The 21,191-nt window shown below is 46.2% G+C and overlaps 1 protein-coding gene across 1 annotated transcript in view; it reads right to left on the reverse strand.

Moving 5' to 3' along the window:
* Ldlrad4 (low density lipoprotein receptor class A domain containing 4) overlaps positions 1-21,191 on the reverse strand; it is a 320,979-nt gene that overhangs the window by 294,526 nt on the left and 5,262 nt on the right. The gene's annotated exons all lie outside the window — the stretch shown is intronic.

Genomic DNA, 21,191 nt, shown 5'->3' on the forward strand with positions numbered 1-21,191 from the left:
AACTCCATGAAGCAGAGAATGCGCATGAGCCAAATGTCCTCACTATGTGCCATAAAAGCCCCTCTCCTTTCTACAGCATGACCACCGAAGATGCTAACTCTTTGTTCCAGCCAGCTTCCTCCCTTAGAGGTGGAACTGTTCTTAATACATTCATTTTACTATCTCTGAAACAAATAAACCAAGGATTGGAATGTAAAATGGTTTGAAATGTAAAATTGTTTGAAACAGAGGCCTTAAGTTATCCGAAATCATTTTTCTTCTTAGCACACCATCACTATATCTGTGTGCAATGAATGTTCACTTTTAGAAGTTTTCTGTTGGAACCATTTGGAGTCCTGGCCTCCAGCTGCTCTTCCCTGCTAGAGAGCTTTACTTTCCTTCTGATTTGAGTTGCTGAAAGCTGTGTCAAAGTTGTTTACCAGCTCTGCTTCACGAGCTCGTGTTGCCTTGGCCTTGAGGATCAGAGGATAAGGTTTTCACCTGTTGGCCCACCTGACCGTGTTGGATATATAAGCCTCCATGGCGCTATTGAATAAATGACTTTTTATCAGTGACTAGAGATCCATGTCTCTGTCTCTCTGTGTGTGTTTGTGTGTTTCAACCTCCAGCCCCTTGCCCGAAGCTAAGAAGCTCGCAAACTGTATGGTAGCACAGAGCGCAGATGGGCATTGTGTACTGAAGTTTTCCAAAAACAAAAAGTAAAAATATAAAGTTATAGATTACCAGCCACAAAATTAATCTAGCCTTATTTTAAAAAAAAACAAAAAGAAAAACAAAAAAAAAAACTTGTCTTGGTATGTGTTGGTATGTGTCTAAGACAGATAAGCCCTGACTAACAACAGTTCAACTTACAGTCTTTGAACTTCACAGTGATGCTAAAGGATTAACTGTACCTTTTCTTTTCCAAGGCTAGCCAGACACAGCATGTATCTTCCATGATGACGGCTGGTGACGAGGAATATTGATCCATGACTGTGTGCTATGACGCTGACAAGCAATGCTCCATCACAATGAAAGATGCATCTGTATCTATTTAACTATAAACTTAGGTGCAGCAGATCTTCCCAGGTCTACATAGGCTACTAGGAAAGATGGCCTAATCACTGGGGTTTCACCCTACCCACCTCAGTGTCACGAAGGGCTAAGACAGACGGGGACCAGTCCTGCTCTCCAGGCACCCCCACCCAGGCTGATTTCTAAGACATTGACAGAATCAGGGAATTCTATGCCACAGATCCTATTTACTTCACTCTGGTGCCTACTGTAGCCCATACACATCTAGCCAGACACCCAATGGGGCATGGGGTCTGTCCTTTGTGTGGCAGTTGACTACCTGAAAACACATGCAGCATCTCACTGATGAGGGCAAGCACCCATGGGCGACAATCCCTTGCCTCAGCTCCAGTCAAGCTCTTGACAGAAAGCTGACGCCAGCCTCCAGAAGTGGCATCCAGGACCTTGTTGAGTCCCCAGATCGAGAATGCTGAGATGTATTGGTATGTGCATCCCTAGATACCAGAGATCAAAGCCCATGGGTGTAGACTGTACAGACCTCTGCAGGCTGCCATCAGCTCCACGGTAAATGCTCAGTGGAGATTTCTGGTGATGTGGGTTACCTGAATTTATCATTGTTCATGCACTTATTAGCCTCTAAAAACACAGGGATCCAACCTCCATGCCAATCTTTGTTCACACACTGAATCCGTTTTTAACAATGCGTTTTTAATTTGCTCTTGAGTATCCGCTCATGCATCTATCAGTGCCTGCCTTGTAAGCCCTGGGAGAGACCAACTCAACAGAAGAGAGGAATTAAGAGCTCTTTGAGCCCTGATTCCCATTCCACGAGATATAGGCTGAGCATTCTACACATTGGTTTCCCATAATCCTATACAGGGTGACCTCAAAATTCTCACTTCTCTTCACTCCCCTTGAAATTAGAAATGACCTCTGCTATCTATTGCTTCTCCATTGAAAACTGCTGTCCAGATTCCCTAGGGACATCTCAGCTGTAACAAGGTAGACAGAGAGAGAAGGTCAAAGATGTGGGCTAGGAGTTGGGGAGATTGCACAGAGGGTAAAGTATTTATTTGTTCTGCATGCAGAAGGACCTGTGTTCAGAGCCCCCGATACCATCGTTTTCCTTCAAAATTCAGATGTGGTAGGACAGATCTGTAACCTCAGCACTGGAGGGCAACCTCTGGCCTACACATTCACCTATACAAGCAAGCATGCACACTCACTCATACACACACACACACACACACACACGCTGGAAGGAAGCCCCAGTTCACTGAAGCTGGGTTGACTCGGGTCCCATGACTTAATCTCACTGAGTCCCAGAGTCACATGTAAAAAGTGAGTATGGCAATAATAAACATTACAGAAAGCATCTGGCAAAGTCTGTGTGAATATTCATTAGTTGGAGTAGGGTTTTATGCTGTAATAAACTCAGCAAAACCTGCTGGCGACCCCTAACATTGGCATAACGTACACCCAATGTATGAAGAAAGTCTCCCCTCCTGCTTGTGTTATCTTCCTTTATTTCTGTAATGAATAGGTTCTCGTGAATAGTAGGACTTGTAGGCAGTCCTGGGGACACCCTCACGAGCCAGGTAGCCCCTCTTTGAGCTCCTTTCGACTCAGAACCACCCCTACTCACTCCACAATGCACACACTAGTCACTCCAAGGATGCTTATCTGTTTCCCTCATGCATTAACTCACAGCTCCCAAAGAGAAAAATGAATCCTCCACTTCTCCAAAAGGAGACTCAGGATACCAGAATCAGTCCCTCCACCTTCTCAGAATCTCATGTGTATGAGAGGGCATGTCCCAACTAAGCTACATGGACCACAGATGGGTCATTCACATGTTCATTGGAGCTTGTCTGCTTCCCCCAACAGGCCTAGTCGAGTTGCTATTGAGGTGTGTGATGCACGTTTTTCTCACTATGTGTTAAATTGCACTTTCAAATGAGCAATTCTGTCTGTCCTTAAAGACAGAAATTCCAACCATGTGTTCAGTCATGTGGTCTGTCAGTCCATAAACTCTGCCAAAAGCTCAAACTCCACATAGAAATATTCAGAAGATGTGCTAGAGGTAGAGTGTGTGAGTGTGTGTGTGTGTGTGTGTCTGTCTGTCTGTCTGTCTGTCTGTCTGTCTGTCAATCTGCACGCTAGGGAAGGGAGAAGGAGACACCAAAGCCTCTGGTGACCACACTTGCGGATGTAAATGAGTATAATATTAACCACCACATCAATCTATGTGGATCAATAAATATGCTCAAAGATTTCAAAGGTCAATTAGCGATTACAAAGCACAAAGAAAATCATAGACAGGTAAGAGAAAAAAAACAAAAAAGCAAAAACAAGGACCTTTATTTTAACATTAATTTAAGTTTGGAAATTAAGTGATAGGTTGAAAGATAAATGACGGAATAGATAGGCAGGAGGGAAGGGTGGCTAGGGACACACGCTGACAGAGATCTTGTCTCATCATTCCTTGCCGCAGTTTGAGACATGCTATTATGTCCACCTCATCGAAGTTATTTATGTGCCCAAGGTTAAGAGCCCCAAGTAGGAGGGGGAGAGAACGCGTACTTCCCCACCTCTTGTTTCTGGGGGCCCTACCCTGACACCCCAGTGACACAAGTGCTCTCCATGAATACATGATCTGACTGGGGAAACAAGAACAGTGGGGAAGAGGTGCTGGAGAGAGGGGGACAGGCACAAAATGAAAGACAGCCCAGGGGTGCAGAACGAGAAGAAAAGCAACAAAGGTAGTAGATCCCAGATGCACCAAAAACACCGCCTAAGAGAGGATCCCTATCAAAAGCTCCCAATCAGCAAGACAGGGAAATTGTTTAGCTCCAACCTCGGTGCTAATTGCTTAACAGCCGAAATAAACTAGGCTGGGGCAAGGGGGGGGGGGGGGGGGGGGCGGTGTCAGAGCTGTGTGGGAGGCCAAAGCTGCTGCCGATGATTTTAATAACTGCTTGGAAATGACTTTTGGTAGAAAGTAAGTAAAGAACTACAACTTTGTCAGTGTTTCTTGTTTCTTTTTCTGTATACTATGCAGAGTCCACACCACGTTAAAGAGTAAAGGTTTATCAATCTCCATAATAATCTAAAAAGTCACCTCTGTAATGAAGACCATTAGTAAGTATTTGCAGGTAGTTTTTCCTACCAGGACAAAATCTATAAAGCTCGGCTGCCCTACCCTAATTAGATGCTACTAATTACCTGAATGCAGCTCCAGGCCTAAAATCAAAATGTCCCTAAGGATTAAAAGCCTCTTTGCAAGCTTCCGGAACCAAGTCCCTTTACCAATGGGAGAGGAAAGCCAGCAAAGCCAGCAGTCTGGTGGCTGGCGTGGCCGTGGCCTGAAGTTTCCTACTAGGGAGAAGTGCAAACACGAAGCAGAATTGCTTTGATGAACTTCCCTGGACACATAACAATAAGTGGTTCTAAGAGGTCAGCGCATCCAAAGGACTTCCTTTGTGTCACCAAGCCGTGTTGTCACGGTTACTTTCCTGCCGCTGGAACAGAACACCCGGCAAAGGCAACTTCCAGCAGACAAAGGGTTCCAGGGGACATACAGTCCATCATGGCAGGGGAAGGCCTGGCAGCAGGAGTATGAGAGACACACACAGGAAGCAGGGAGACCACACTTCACACACACACACACACACACACACACACACACACAGCAGAAAGAGAAAACAGGGAGTGTTGACCAGGCTATAAACTGTCAAAGCCCACCTCCAGTGATGCAATTCCTCCAACAGGCCCTTCCCCCTAAAGGTTCTATAATCTTCCGAAACCGCACCACCAAGCAGGGACCTCTTGTTCAAATACATGAGGCTGTAAGGGACATACCTCATCAGACCAAAGCACCTGTTCAGCTCATTGGTTCCCATTTGCCCTGAAGTGTTTTACTACTGCGCTGATAGGCGAACTTCAGTAGTTTTCCTCGAACCACCTGGAAGGAAGTGGATTGCACAAAGAAGCAAACAGACTGAAATTGGTGACAAAGAAACCCACCCAGTGGTGACCCTGAAGCATGTGAGTTAGCATGTAAGTAGCAGCTGACACTACAGTAGCCATCTGGCTCAGGCTGGAGGGTACCGACTGCTCTTCCCCAAGGTCCTTGTGAAAGTGGCATCCAGATGTTCAGCTGTGAGGGACGATGGGAGCAGGCGCCAGGGCGGCAGGGCCTTACTACTGAAGGGACACCCTAAAGTACTGTGATTAGACGGGGCACCCCTGTTGTGTCACCAGAACCCTGCCAGGAGGGGGAAGTGATGAAACTGTTCACCATGGCCATAAGCAGCGGCTTTCAGCATCTCTGCCCCATCTCAAGTCTCCAAGTGCAAACACGGGGGGGGCTTTTTGCTTTTGTTTTTGTTCTTCTTCAAAGTAATGATGAATTTCAGAATTGCTAAAGCGTGCAGAAGGTCACCACGGGAGGACACTGAACTTTTGGGTAGACACAGACGATGACAGGGAAGCAAGCATCAGGATCAGGGCTGAGTTTGGAGCATCTTCGGGCTTTTGGAAGCGAGCATCCCTGGAGGTACCAGCAGACACGAACATCATGAAACTCAGTCAGTTCTTTCCTAGACGAGCATGAGACTAGAACACAGTGTGCCGTTATCCCCTGAGAGCTGCTGTTGTGAGCCCACTTATCCACACACTCAGCAATTACCCGCCAGGCAGCAGGAACCGAGTCGGGCGCTAGCAATAGGAACGCTGACAGTGTAACCGCTGATTGCTCAGTCCTTGTGGCTGACGGGGGAAGGCAGGCAGCGTCACAGTCAGAAAGCAATGGCGCCAATGTGCAGAGAGCGAGAGACTCTGAAGAGCTCAGCCCTGAGCGGTATGTCGCTATCACACCTCTCTCTCTTTAGGGGATCTGAGGAGGGAGGTGGTGGGTGACTTCAAGGAAACCATTCTTTCCAGACACAACCGGGCAGACACGCGCCTGTGACCCCTCAGCAGCTGTAGTAACCCTTGCACAAGACCTGAGCAAGCTGAAGCCAGAGAAAATTACAATACAGAGGAGAGGAAGTGGGCACAGAGACCCGCCCCTCACAGGAAGCTATTAACTGACAGCTGCTGGAAGAGGGAAGATCAGCTTTCTTCAAAGGAGTGACACTGAGTATATGTGTACCAACCATACTCCAGACCCCATGCTCAGGAGCAGCTGGCCAACAAATCGGAAGCCATACTTTTTGTGGGATTTTTTGTTTGTTTGGTTGGTTGGTTGGTTTTAGTACAGGTTTTTTTTTTAACAGAGAGAATATGAAATTGGATAGAGAGGAAAAGCATCTGGGAGTTGGAGGAATATAAAGAATATGATAAAATATATAGAGAGATATATACATATGTGTGTGTGTATATATATGTATGTATGTATGTATATAGTTCTCAAAGAACTTAATTTTAAAAATTTAAGTAAGCTGTCCTCTAAAGAAGGAAAGCAATGGCACCTGGAGACCTGTATACATGTGCAGGCACACATGCATCTGTGCACATATTCAGCACACATGGGCACATGAATGCATGCACGCATACACTATGAGCACACTCAGAGAAAACAGAAGCCAGTACTCTCTTAGAATACCTAGGGGTGGGAACAGCACCTCCCAGTAGAGAGAAGCCCCAGAAAGGCCACAAGGGTCCCAGGAAAGACCAGAGCAGTGAAGGGCACACGAGGGGACAGCAGAAAGGTGGCAGCGCCTGCTTAAGCAATGAGCTGGACATTTAGTGGGACAGAGGACATCCTGACTGTTCCACCTGTAAGTGAACCCACGACCCTTTGCAAAACAGCTCCAGTCAGATTTGTCCAGAGATGACATGTTGGCTTTTCCAAAATTCTCGTCATGAAGCAATGAGTTTGTCTAAAGTCCATTCCAAAACAAAGCAAAATCAAATAAATATTTCTATACTTGTGAATCTACTTCATGGACCGAGTGGGAGTAAGGTCCCTGCTGACTGGCATGGGATGGGTTGCATAGATCAGCACATTGCCAGGGGGTCCCAGTCCCAGGAGCCTGATGAGGCTGGCCCTGGTGAGATGGGTACACACACACTTCCTCTAGCTCCATGGTGTGATGTCATAGATATCGACCCCATGAAGGAAGCACAGCACGGGGTACCCTCCAGGTGTGCAGGAATAAAGTCCAGCTAGCAACCATCTCTGAACTCTGTTCCCCCCAGGACCACCTAAGACAGCGAGGGCGTCTTTATCCTGTCCCCAGGCCCTGCAGTGCCCAGTGAGGGCTTCAATAAGGTAGAGGATGGAGTGTGGAAGACGATAGAGCCTTCCTTAGACCACTGGAAGTCTCTCCAGGCCAAGTAACCAGGACTTTCATTTGCTTGAAGACACTAATCATTACTACCTGTAACTCATTCTGATTAATCAGAACTCGTACTAGCTCACTCGCTAGCTAATTAGAATTTAAAGGGAGCTATTCAGGCAAACTCATTTAGAGCTAATGAAATCCCTATACGGGCTTAGATGAAAATGGAGAATGTTTAAACTTCCAAGTGGCCCCTTCAATGCTCTTCCTTCAGATCCCTGCGCTCAGGAGGCTAAACTCACTAGGTGACCATTTCCAGTTCTCTGAGTCCACACTACGAGCAGCCAGTGCCTGACCCAGTCTAGAACACAAAATGCCCCAGCACAGACGCCGGCAGCCATCTTCATGGCAAGGTTCTGATGAGAAACTCCGCAACTCCTCACAGCCAACGCAGAGGCTAAGGCCTGCGGGTACTGGTCACAGTGTGCCTCCTAAGACTCACCCAGGGCTCAGTTTTATCAACTGAGCTAAACACCAGGCAGCCACCATTCATGCTGCAGCTGTGGCGTGCAGGCCCCTCCCGGGCATCATTGTATGCAATCTCTCTTGGTTCCTCATAAACAGTACATGGTTGCCACACACTTCACAGAAGTGTGAGGCCAGACAGGTAAGGTCTAAACTCTTTTCCCTCAGACTCTGCTTCTCAGAGCTGGGATGTACCTGGTTCAACATCTACGTGTCTTCTCACCTGTTCGCCCTTTTTCTGGGAAGAAAAAAATTCAGCTTACAATAGGCAATGTTTTGCTTTTGTTCCATCCCAAAGTACTTCACGTTCAGGGGGAAAAAGTCCGTACAGCATGGGAAAGTCCAATACTCTTCCGGTTGAGCTAAGTAAGGAAACACCAACTAGAGGTAACACATAAAGGACACAAATTCAACAGTGACATTTTTGAGAATTTCTTCCGCCTCCTTTCATGACAGACAACTTCCATCCAGTCAGAGAACTCTGTCTCACTTCAGGCCTGACCTGATGTCTTCACCTGGACAAGGGCAGGCCATCTGAACCCTGCTGTTAGAATCCACAGCGCCCAGCAGCTCCTGGAATGTTGGGTAATTCCTCAGAGCAAGCCCGTGGCACGCAGGGATGGTATGAGAACCATGCTTATTGTGCGGTTTCCTTTGCAATCAGCCTCACAGAATAGGATCCTTGAAGACACAATCACTTAACTCAAGGAGGGGCCCAAGGAGTCACCAGGCCCTGCCCAGCCTCTCATTGTACAAACGAGATCTTAATAGCCGGCCAATTGAGAAAACTCTCTAGACCTTATTTCTCCATTTGAAAAATAAGCAAAACAACTTCATGACACTTCCTAATCCAATAAATTAATTACATGAATCAAAGTAAATAATGCATAAAAACAGCTAGTTAGTAATGGAAGCATGATTGGGATTCTCAGTGGGGAAACTGAGACCAGGGGGCTTATGTGAAAACGGTGTCTGGCACAGGTTAATGATGTAACAGTGTTCACTGAGAGCCTGGACCTTGAGTTGTTCGTGCTATATGGACATAGAGCAAGAAACAAGACCCCATGATCCTTGGACATCTTCTAACTGCTTTTCCTATTAACCAGGGTTTCATTTGGCTATAGAGACAGAAGCAAACACACCACCTCTGCCCCCAAGGTGATAAGAGACTGGCATGCCGGCAGTCACTGTCTGCACGTCCACTCTCCGTGGGAAGCCTCCCTTGGTATCAGGCAGGTGAACAGCAGCCTCATGTACAGATAGCCCAGTTCTGAGCATGTCCTGGAGCCCTCCAGTCGGATCACAGGAGAAAGTGGGCACAGCACTATTGGACAAGGGGAACGCTTGGTCCTCATCCTTCTGTCTCGTGGTCATCTTCTGTCACGGTCATGCTATGAGGTATGCAAAGGTCATCACCCACCCCACTCCACCCCCACTTTCCAGATGAGGGAACAGGACTCTGTGGACCATCCTGGACAAGCTGCACTTCCCACGGCAGAGGCAAAGCCTTCCAGACTGCAGACCTGCCTATCAAACCACACAGGTGACCATGGCATGCGAAGCGTCAGCGCAGAAAAAGGACTGGAGACCTTTCCCCATCGCTAGATCAAAACTAGATGGTGATCTCAGGGGAAGGATGGAATAGTAATTTAGACGTGTAACTGTTTGCCCATCTAATAACAAACTCTGTCCCACAGAGGACTGCCCGGCTTGGCTCCAGGAGCAAGACGGGGACAGATGGAATCATTCTGTGGAAAGTAACTTTCTGTCCCCATAGCAACTTCATCCCTGCCTCCAAAATACTTAAAAAGATACACATCTAACTGTTTTCCACATTTTTTTCAGAAACTGGCTTTCAGTTCCACACCCGTTACTGGGAATGTTCTCATTATAAAAACAGAAACACAAGATCATATTTTTAAAAAAGAAATTTTTTTAGATCACCCTTAGCACCATACTTCAAGGCATCTATTTTTAATGTTTCTGTATATTTCCTTTCAGTCTGTCTTTGGGGGTCTGTGGATTGGGGGTGAGGAGGTACAATTCAAACCAGATTCTCAGGAAAGGTAAGGACGGCTGTTCAGCCTTTGTTCAGGCCTTCCCTGCTCCAGGCAAGACTGCCCGTGTGTGCCGAGTGAACAGAGGAAGAAATCGCCTTGCCTATGGCCACTTTTCTCAAGGTAAACGTTTGGTGCTGTGGACGATTACACACAGGTTGAAAACACCAGTGGAGAGAAACTGCTGCTCCTTGGAACTCATCCCTCTTGGGCCCTTGTCCCCTTGTTCCACAAGAGAACCGATTTTCACAATCACTATGTTGATTTTGTCTGAGTTCAACAAAATAATTGAACTCAGAAATTCACCTGCAATACCAGAATAAAAGCACAGTCTGACTTTGGAAGTGCGTCACACTTCCAGGAAACAGTCAAATGCTTGGTCTGCTTTGGAAAGAGAGCAACAGAGATTCCTAGACCTGAACCGTCTCCACTTTGAGCTTCTCCTAGCAACAGAGAATGTAGAGAAAAAGCACACACCTTCATAAGATGATTTGTAGAACATTCATAAATCTACTTCTAGTTTACAGCTCGATGAATTTGCTCTAAACATATAGCAATATTTAATTCACCTGTAATTTATGCAGCTAGGGATTTAAGACTGAAAGAGTTAAAAGGAGGGCTAGAGGTGGTATAGAAAACAATTGCTTCTCCTGAGTTGTAGAAGGCAGCTATTTTGTGGGGGAAAGAGTAAAACAAGAATTTAATGTAGAGATCAGGAGTGGAGCTCAGTGGAAGAAGGCTTGCCTAACACGGATGAAGTCCTAAGTTCAGCTCCAATCCTGAGGGGAGAATAGTGTAGGTAAGTAGGAACTTAGCCCTGGGAAGGGGGGTGAGAGCGTTGAGTGACATGCCCCCAAGCCTGTTCCCGTACTTTACCCCTTCCATCAGAACTTCCTGTTTGCATTGAGAGTTGACCTAACCCACAGGAACAGAGGTGAGATGGCCTTGCACCCACCCCTGGCAGCCACCTAGGCATCAACACACAGACAGAAGCCCATGAACTGCTCTGCCTGAGCCCCAGAGCCTCAGCAAGCCCTGAGTCTTGGACTTCTCTGGGCCCTGCCAAACAAGGCCCCCTAGCTCCCGTGCCCACTTGTCCATGTAACTAATAATACTTCATTGCTACTGGACAGTGGACAGGGCAGTGATCTGTCTGCTCTCAAGTGCTTTCTCGGAAGGGATACCTTCCAGCTCTAACAGAATGCCATAGACAGGAAAAATCACAGTGGGGAGGCCATCCGACCAAGGCAGGACAGCCAACCAAAGGCCTTAATCAGGTCAGGAACACTCGTGCATCTTGAGAACACAGTGCATCATGTTTCAGGCAGGGAGAACACAGAGGCCTGGGATAGGAACTCCTTGTGAGGATCTGTGAAGGGAGGCGTCAGACTCCAGGTGGAGCGCACACAGGGAGCACCCTAAAGGGTAGTGTGGTCTGGGATACATTTACAGATAAACAACAAGATTTATTCAAAGGCTGGACTATATGATAGATTAAAGATGCCAGATGTGAGGCCTGAATCACTGGGCAGGCGGAATTGCCAGCGATCAAAACGAGACAGCAAGAGACTAAAGGACATTAGGGAGAAGACCAAAGGGACATTAGTGAACATACAGGGCCTGAAGGGGACAATGATGAACAGGAAAGAGAGCAAGAAGTACCTCCATATAGTTGGAAGTGAGAGTACTTTTTTAATTTTTCCTTCCATTTTTTCCTCCTTCCCTCCTTCCCTCCTTCTCTCCTTTCTTCCTTTCTTCCTTCCTTTTATGGTGCTGGGGACCAGACCTATGGCCTTGATAATTATTGGCAAGGGCTTTACCACTGAGCCACACCCCCACCCCGGTTCATTTTTCTACACTCTGACTGAGACGCTTGGAAATGAAACTGCCCAGTAGGCATCTTGGGATAAGAGCTCTGAGCCTGAAAATCAGGGCAAGCTCCCTTATGTAAAAACCTAACCACTCCCAACAACAGCGAAAGGATTCTGCTTCCGTCTAGAAATCTCTCCACATTCAAATGAGGTGGGGCCCTGGTTCCCTCCTGACTATGGCACCAACTTTGCCTCGCTGGCAGGGTTCACAGCCAATGCCCAAAGATAGTCTTGCCTAGACAATGTTATCTTAAATGACACCGGAAATGACAACCAGGTCCTAGAAGGAATCTGCTTCAAACAAGAGTGTGCTAAATTCTCCAGCCTGCTTTCAAGAATAGTTCTTAAATTCTTTCCCCGGCAAGATATCCCTTTGTAACACCTCCAGGAACAAGAAGAAATGCCCCCCGCCCCTCGCACTTGATGTCTTACCATAGCCTAGCAACAATAGACGAGAAAGTAAGCTTCATGGATCACAGTCACCGCTATGTCTTCCAATGGCAGACAGTATATTTGAGTGACAGACAACATAATGAGTTATCTATTGAGGCAACCCATGCCCGGTTTCTAAGCAAATGCAAAGAGTGTGTTTCATCTACAGTTTTCCTGCAGGGCGACCCCTTCATCAGGGACCCTGCCATGTTATTGCAAGTCCTCTACCAACTCGCTGTGCGTAACTACAAGAAAAGTCCTCTGCAGAGTTATTTAGCATGTATTGATCACACAAGCTAATTACCAGAGATCAGAAAACACTTCATTTGCCACCTAAACTATTGACCGGTGACCTCAAGCACTGTTAAGAAGAGCAAGCGCCTGTCACTGCTGTTCTCCTGGGAAACTAAGAGGGACTGACCCGAGGAAAACCAGCAGACGTGCCAGCTTTTGGTCCTTATTATCAGCTTCAGAGACAGGGTGGAGTCTGCTGTCGACGTCCCCGCAGCTACAGACGCTCATGCACCAGACACAACTTTTCCTGGGGCTTCCAGGGAGAAGACAGAAAACTGTGGAAGTGAACATAATCATCAGTATGAAAGGCTTACACCTGGAACACAAGAAGGGGCTCGGGACACTCGGCAGAGCCAGAAAAGAGTCACCACACACAACAGTAAGTAGATGACCAGGAACAAGGATGCATCAGCCAGTTCTGCCAGGACTGGCTCAGCGGCCGGGGCCACACCACAGGCAACCGGGACAAGGCACAGAAGCAGTTTTGGCCAAAAGGGAAGAAACAAAGCTGAAGTCAACTTGGATCCCCAGCTGAACACCCTGTACCAAGACAGAAGCCAAAACTATGTTGGGGGTCACAGGGAAGAGGTTAGACTGTGGACGGAAGTCCCCGTGAATGGAACACAGACCCAAGAAGGGCTGGACAGCCCAGTTCCCACTTGACGGCCAGCAGCAGGACGAGTCTGCAAGTTGGTCAGAACCTGCAGTGCTTCTCTGAGGCCCTTGAAGAGCCATGGATTCCCCCAGAAAACACTTGTTTACTGTGAAAAGACACGAGAGCTTGCTGTGTACCCCCAGCTCACATTTGCAGCAGGGTGTCTCTGTTCTCCACCCCCCCCTCCCGGAGGGCTTCACGGTCCGACCCCTGTACTCTTGCGGGTTTAACTACATATACTTGCAAATTTAATTTCTAGTACTTTATCCTAACCTCTCAAAATTGCAGATATCATGTGCCCGCCCTGCCACCAACTGTAATTCCTCAGACTCTATGGTCCTCAGGAAAACAGCTTGCTGTATGGCTTGGACAGTAACAGGAGATTGCCTTCCAATTTGGCTTTGCAACATTAAAATTTAAAAAAAAAAAAGTTGAATTCCGCTCTCAGCTGAAAGGCACATTGATTATAGAAGTAACAAATTTATTAATTATACTTCAATGTACACCTTACTAATTATTTGCTCCATAAAGCCATTTGTGAAAAGCTTTAAAAAGTTAGAAATGTCTTGCAAACAGAAGGCATTATTATTCCCACATGAAAGTGATGGATCTGGCTTCCTGTGGGAACCGAATGAGTATGAGATTTAATCATTTATCGAACTGCGAACTAAAAGGAATTACTAAACAACAGTGGTCAAGCCCCAACCCACAGTGCGAACAATCAGCAATGACAATCGGCCAAAGGGGCTCTAATGACTGTACTGAATGCTCCCTCCCGAAAGCTTGGGTGTCAGAGTGGCAGTGTAGTGAAATGGAATAGCCCTCCGCAGGTGGAATGTCTCTAGGTCCTTGAGGGTTTGCCTTCTAAAGCCATAGTAGGACAACATCCTCTTTGCTTTCACGTTCTGGTCAGGACATGAGCTGTTTTGTTCTGCAACATGACTCCTCCCACCCCAATCCCCAACCCCCGCCATGGCGCACCTCCTCTCCACAAGCCTCCACCAAAGAGACCAGGAAGGTCTAAAACCATGAGACAAAATGACTCTTTTCTCTTTATGGACCAATGATGGCAGATCTTTGTCATAGCAACAGAAAGCTGGCCAATACAGTGAGCATACAGCAGGCTTGCTTTTCTTTCTCAATGGGCGGGCAGGGATGGGGGGCATCCACAGCCCAGCACCATGACACAACAAGACAATGATCATAAAATGCTAGCCATGGCTGATGCTAACCAAATGTGTACCCTTGTTCTTGTTTACAGTCTTCCAACAAAATTCCTCACCCTGTTTTTGCCTTTGAGAACTGGCCCATCCTTCAACTACAAAACCTGTCAGGACCCCTCGTGCCCAATCTATCCCAGGGAGACTTTGTTCCAATGCTGGGCTGCATCCTACCACGGTTTCACTCTGTCTTGAGCACGATGACCCACAAGTGTCTGAAATTTAAGACCCTTGCATCTTAACCGAGAAGCCAGTTAAAGAAATGTTATTTCGCTCCCTGGGCTCTGTGCACATCGAACACAGGGAATTAACTTACTAAACTAAAAGGCCCCATTCTTAGGAACTAAAACAGCGTCCATGCTCCAAACATGAGTAAATAATCCCAATATTTTGAAGACAGTTTCTCTGGGTCAATAATGCATTAGTCTTTCGTGTCACCTAAGCTACCGGCCCCTTGCGACCCTCCAAACAAAACTTGGAAAAGGGGCCCTTAAGGGTCCACGTGGTGAAACAAACATGGATTTTGAGTTGTTGGCACAAAAAAGCTACAGACATAGGAGCTGGGGGTGTAGGTACCGTAGTGCTTACTAGAGAGCACGAGTTTGTTTCCCAGAAACTCTAAGAAAAAAAAAAATACTAACAAATAATTTAAACTTTAAACTCTGAAGTTTCACGAGCTGTGAGCACTGTCATGTATCTGTGACACAGACAGACACATCGACCTCCCCGACATGTAGCCACACGGCTGTGCGGTCAGCTCTGTCTTACTCCGTGTCCCCAGTGCTGGCTTCATGGCCTCCTGAAAGCTCCGACTCTTCGATACTGTCACACTGGGGACTATAGGTGTGAACAGGGCGGTGGGAAGTGGAGGCGAGGGACACAGTCAGAACACAAACCTTTAGACCCTCCTAAAATCTCCCTCCATTCTCCAAAGTCCACAGAAAGCCTCCCCTCTCTCCTCCAGTGGGGCTGTGCACACCTGTCTTCTGACAGTGGGGGAACAGACCTGCGTCTTTCGGTATTTGCACTCAGAACCTAGGGCTTGGACTGCATATGAGCTCTAGGAGGAAAGAGAGTGAGCAAAAGGTGGGCTGAGGAAGCCCCTGCACCGCTACCCTTTGGGCCTAGCGGCCTCTCTCTCCGCCATGTAGGATGCTTTTCTGAAACGAGACTTGATTATAAGTCTGCTCATGGAAGAGCCCTTGTTTGCCAGTTGCTTCTTATATCATATTCCATTTTTCTCATAGTCTCTAAGTCCCCAAAGAGCATGAACTGGGCCTCTTACCACACTCCAGTTCCGGGCAGGCACTACACACACACTTCATATTTGGCTTAATGGCGTCCATTTAGGAAGCAGTGTGTATGGTAATGGACCCCTCCCAAATGGTTACACACGCCCTTATCTCATTTTGTCCTCCCAAAATGTAAGAAAGGGGCAACTAGTTACGCTGGAGATCAGCAGAGTGAGGGATGGCGTCTAGAAACGTTCTGGGCTGACAAAGTCTCCAAGCAATCTAGGGAGACGAGAGGGACGGCTGGAGGAGAAACAGGTGACAGTGACCCCCAGTGATACGACCTATGGGGATCCTGAGTCACAGGCCTGCTCGGTCCTTCCACAGGTACTGTGGGAGGGCAGTTACCCCAAGGCTTACGCTCAAATCCCTGTACCAGCTCAGCTTCCTCAGGGACCAGGCAGGGACAGCCTTCTCGGTCAGGACAGGACCCTTAGTTATCTAAGTGTGCCCAGATTTTAAAAACTTGGTACAGCCAAGTGTGGTGGCCTTTAATGCACTCAGGGGGCAGAAGCAGATGGATCTCTGTGAGTTTGAGGCCAGCCTGGTTTACAGAGTGAGTTCCAGGGCAACAAAGGTGACAGAGAAACCCTGACTAAAAAAAAAAGCAAACAAATAAACAAACAAACAAAAACATGGTTTTCTTGAATTGATGCTCTATGCAAAACTAATTATAACTGTATGTCTTAGTTAAGGTTACTACTGCTATGATAAAACACCACAACCAAAAGCCTAGTTGTAGAGTGATGAGGAGTTCCCCTCTGTATGCTGTGAATACCATTGGTTAATAAAGAAACTGTCTTGGGCCTTTGCAAGGAGTAGAGGTAGGCAGGGAAAACAAGGCTGAATGCTAGAAGAAGGGAAGGCAGAGTTAGAGAGAAGCTATGTAGCCCTCTGGAGACAGATGCTGAAACTTTAGCCAGTAAGCCACAGCCACGTGGTGATACACAGATTAATGGAGATGGGTTAAATTAATGTGTAAGAGTTAGCCAATAAGAAGCTAGAGTTAATGGGCCAAGCAGTGATTTAATTAATAAAAAAAAAGTTTCTGTGTGGTTATTTCAGGTTCTGGGCATCCAGGAAACAAACAAGCAGCCTTCTCCTACAGTACAGGAAAATGTTTGTTTTGGCTTACACTTCCACATCCATAGTCCATCACTGAAGGAAGTCAGGACAGGAACTCAAATAGGGCAGAAACCTAGAGACAGAAGTTGAAGTAGAGGCCACAGAGGGGTGCTGCTTACTGGCCTGTTCATCATGGCTTGCTCAAACTGCTTTCTTATAGAAGCCAGGACCACCAGCCCAGGGATAGTGCCATCCACAATGGGGTGGGCTCTCCCCCATCAATCACTAATTAAGAAAATGCCCTATAGCCAGATCTTTGGGGACATTTTTTTTCAGCTGAGTTTCCCTCCTTTCAAATGACTCTAGCCTGTGTCAGGTTGACATAAAACTAGACAACACATTATATACATGTTTTTTTAAAAAAATTCTTTTCAGATGAAAAATATTTAAAACACAGAACCACACCACTAATTTAGAATTTTTTAAAAAAGATTGTGTCATAGTCCAAACACCAATAAGACAAAAGCTAAGCATGATTAGGGTGGGGCAACAATTTTAATAGCCAAAGCTGCAGAAAAGCAAACATCCAGCCAAGCCAACTGAGAGTCAATGCCACCTTGGACATCCTGCAGCTAACACATCCAAAAGGCACCCAGGCAGCCAATCACTGTGCATGAGTGAGCCAGAAACTAAGGACAAACAAATAAAAAGCAGCTCCAGGCAGCTGTACACGGGGAAGGTTACAACCCATGTAACCTTCAGACGCTTGGATACTGAGTAAATGTTCTCATACCTATCCAGCACACAGCTTCACGGCAACCACATCTACCAAAATGTGGTATCATTTGAAGACACAGAACCACCATGGGCTCCAGAACATGCCAAGGGCCTGTAGTAGCCAGGTCTCTGGAACGGCCATCACCCCATTAATGAGACTCCATCACTAAGATCTTGGTAGTACGCACACTGCCCACTCCCATGAGAGCAGGTATATACATCGGGAAGGACATGGCACTCACTGGGCCTCACACAGAAGAACCTGTCCTGAGAGTCAAAGCTCAGGCAGATGGTGCAGAGTGACTCCAGGAACAGACGGCCACCTAGCTGCATTGCAATCTGTCCTTACCATGCCTGCACCCCTGTCGAACACTGCTATGAAGGCTTCCCTCAAAGCAGAACTGCTTACAGAATCCCATGGACCCTGCCGACTGTCTGCCAGGTACTGTGTACTGAGTCATGCCCCCAACACACACCCACGGAACAGATGAACGCCTTGCACTGTACACAAGTTCCCCCACCTCAGGAATGAAGGTGCCTATGAAGATAACTACAGCACACTAATTACAACCAGCCCTGGAAGAGTGATCCCCTCTTCCTGCATCCTCCAACTGCTTCAAACAGTCTGCATCTATAGCTTTTCTATAAAAGACTGACTTTTATTAAACAGACCCCACTAAAATTATTTTCATTTCTCTCAAGATTTAGGAGCGAACGGCGTGGGAGGCAAGGCTTTGTTGGGTGGCATACAGGTCTGGAGGGGTTGGGACCTTCGTTGAAATGTACGAGTACAGAGAACATGACATGCCTCAGCGGAGGACACAAACATGTAGCACAGAGAAGCAACCGCTTAATCAGCTTGGCATTGAACTGCAAGTATTGCCCTGCAAAGGACCCAAGTTCAGTTTCTAGAGCCCAAGTAGGTTGGCTCACAACCTCCTGTAACTCCAGCTCAAGGAATCAACTGTCACCTTCTTCTGGACTTCAAGGGCCCCTGCACATTTGGGAACATACCCACAAACAGACACACATATCTAATATCAAAAATATTTTCTAAAAGATTCCTAAGGGCGAATCGTATATACTCATCATAAGAAATATTTTAGAACAATATTTAAACCACATTAAAATGCTCATGGTTGAATACAATGTTCAAAATAAAAGAATATATAAATTTTGTATGTGATCTTACAACCAATCGATAAGATTCTATATATAAGTTTATACACAGTCAATAAACTGAACAGAATCAACTAAACTGCTTATACTGATCAACTCTAGATATGGTACAGCCATGGGTAATTTCGATAAATTTTCTTTTCCTTCTTTCTTTCTGTATTTCCTATTTTCAGTAGTAAATGAACAGGAGGAAAACATCTTATTTCTGCCCAGCTATTAACAGATACAGCTATACTTGGACAGGCCCAAGTTCTGGGTACCCACAGTGTTACAGATACAAGGAAGACAGAACCTAGACCAAGACAGTCATTGAGAGACCTCATCTCCCCAAACAGAACTTTCCAGACCAGCCTGTGGGCCACCCCAACAAAAGCTCCAACATGTGGAGTCAAGGAGTGGCGCCGTGATACATATTTGTAGAGGAGATGGCACACAATCCAGACAATAGCCCCAAAGAAGTGTTTGCTAGATATTGAGCTTACAAGCTGTCCTTTGCTGTCCTATGGCCATGAGAAGGTCCCCAAACAAAATAAGGGCCCAATTTTCTATGCATCTCTCAGATCTTACCTCTTCCTAGAATCTCAAACCTACATGGACTCTGTGTGGGTCCCAAGAGGCACAAGTGTTCGCAAGGAGTATATGCGTATCTCTGTGTGGCTAATTGATGCCCTGCGGTGCCAAGTCCAGAATCTTCGAGATGTGTTTTCAAATTTCTTCATATGTGAGCCAAAGGGAGAAGTGTGGTGCTCCATGATCCTGAAGAGACACTTTGAAGTCTTCCAGGCTCCCCTCCACCCCACACACTCTTCTGTGGGCCTGTTTTATCCCTAGGAAGTGGGCAGTCAGGCTTCTCCAGCCCACTGTGGAAAGAGGAACGCATAGTTTTGAAGGATGTGAAAAAGCACTCTACTTGTTTGTACTTCGCCTTTCTTTCAAGGAACTGAAGGTGTAAACTAACAAACACAAGCTGCTGGTGGTCCGGTTCTCAGAACTGAGGCTCTCACCACAGACCTGAGAGCAGAGAGTGGAATCAGAACAGGGGGAGAGGTAAACATCGGGGGGGGGTAGATGGGAGGGCCCTGAGCTTGCTAGCTGGCTAGAATCTTACTGAGGCATACACAGAGACAAGTAGAGAAATGGCACTCTGATGTGGGATTCCTCTCTTTATACTGTGAACATGTTTTATTACCATTGGTTAGCAAAGAATCTTTTTTGGCCTATGGCAGGGCAGAATATAGGTAGGCAGCAAAACTAAACTAAATGCAGGGAGAAAGAAGGTGGAGTCAGAGAGACACCATGTAGCTGCCAAAGGAGATAGATGCCAGAACCTTACCAGTAAGCCACACCCTTTTGATGATACACAGATTAATAGAAACAGGCTAATTTAAGATATAAGAGCTAGCAACATCCTCAGTCATCAGACAAATGCAAATTAAAACAACTCTGAGATTCCATATCACACCTGTAAGAATGGCCAAGATCAAAAACACTGATGACAATTTATGCTGGAGAGGTTGTGGGGTAAAGGAAACACTTCCACACTGGTGGGAATGCAAGCTGGTACAGCCCCTTTGGATATCAGTGTGGTAATTTCTCAGAAAATTAGGAAACAGTCTTCCTCAAGACCCAGCAATACCACTTTCGGGTATATATCCAAAAGATGCTCAATCATGCCACAAGGACATGTGCTCAACTATGTTCATAGCAGCATTGTTTGTCATAGCCAGAACCTGGAAACAACCTAAATGCCCCTTGACCAAAGAATGGATAAGGAAAATGTGGTACATTTACACATTGGAGTACTACACAGCAGAAAAAAATAACAGCATCTTGAAATTTACAGGCAAATGGATAGACCTAGAAAACATTATACTGAGTGAGGTAACCCAGATACAGAAAGACAAATATCATATGTACTCACTCATAAGTAGTTTTTAAACATAAAGCAAAGAAAACCAGCCTACAAATCACAATCCCAGAGAATCTAGACAACAATGAGTACCCTAAGAGAGACATACATAGATCTAATCTACATGGGAAATAGAAAAAGACAAAATCTCTTGAGTAAATTGGAGCATGGGGAACATGGGAGAGGGTTGAAGGGGAGAGGAGAGGAAGGGAGGAGAGCAAAGAAAAATGTAGAGCTCAATGAAATCAATAAAAAAAGATATAAGAGGTAGCTAGAAATATACCTGAGCCATTGGTCAAACAGTGTTGTAATTAATATGGTTTCTATGTGATTATTCATGTCTCGGTGTCCGGGAAACAAACGCGCAGTCTCTGTTTACAGCACCTATTCCTTCTCAAACTCATATGGCCTCTGAAGAAGAACGTGTGACCTGTCTGTGTAGCCCTTTTCCAAAGTATCAAAGCCACACATCTCTTAGCCAGACCGAGCTATTCAGGACTCCAGTTTTTGTTTGTTTGTTTGTTTGTTTGTGTGGGGTTTTTTGTTTGTTTTGTTTTGTTCACCATTTTGATGACTTTGGATAACTTCTTGACTTGGGTCTGTGCAATGTGAAT

Source organism: Myodes glareolus, chromosome 13, assembly GCF_982192425.1.
Source record: "Myodes glareolus chromosome 13, mMyoGla1.1, whole genome shotgun sequence".
In the NCBI taxonomy this organism is placed as follows: Eukaryota; Metazoa; Chordata; class Mammalia; order Rodentia; family Cricetidae; genus Myodes; species Myodes glareolus.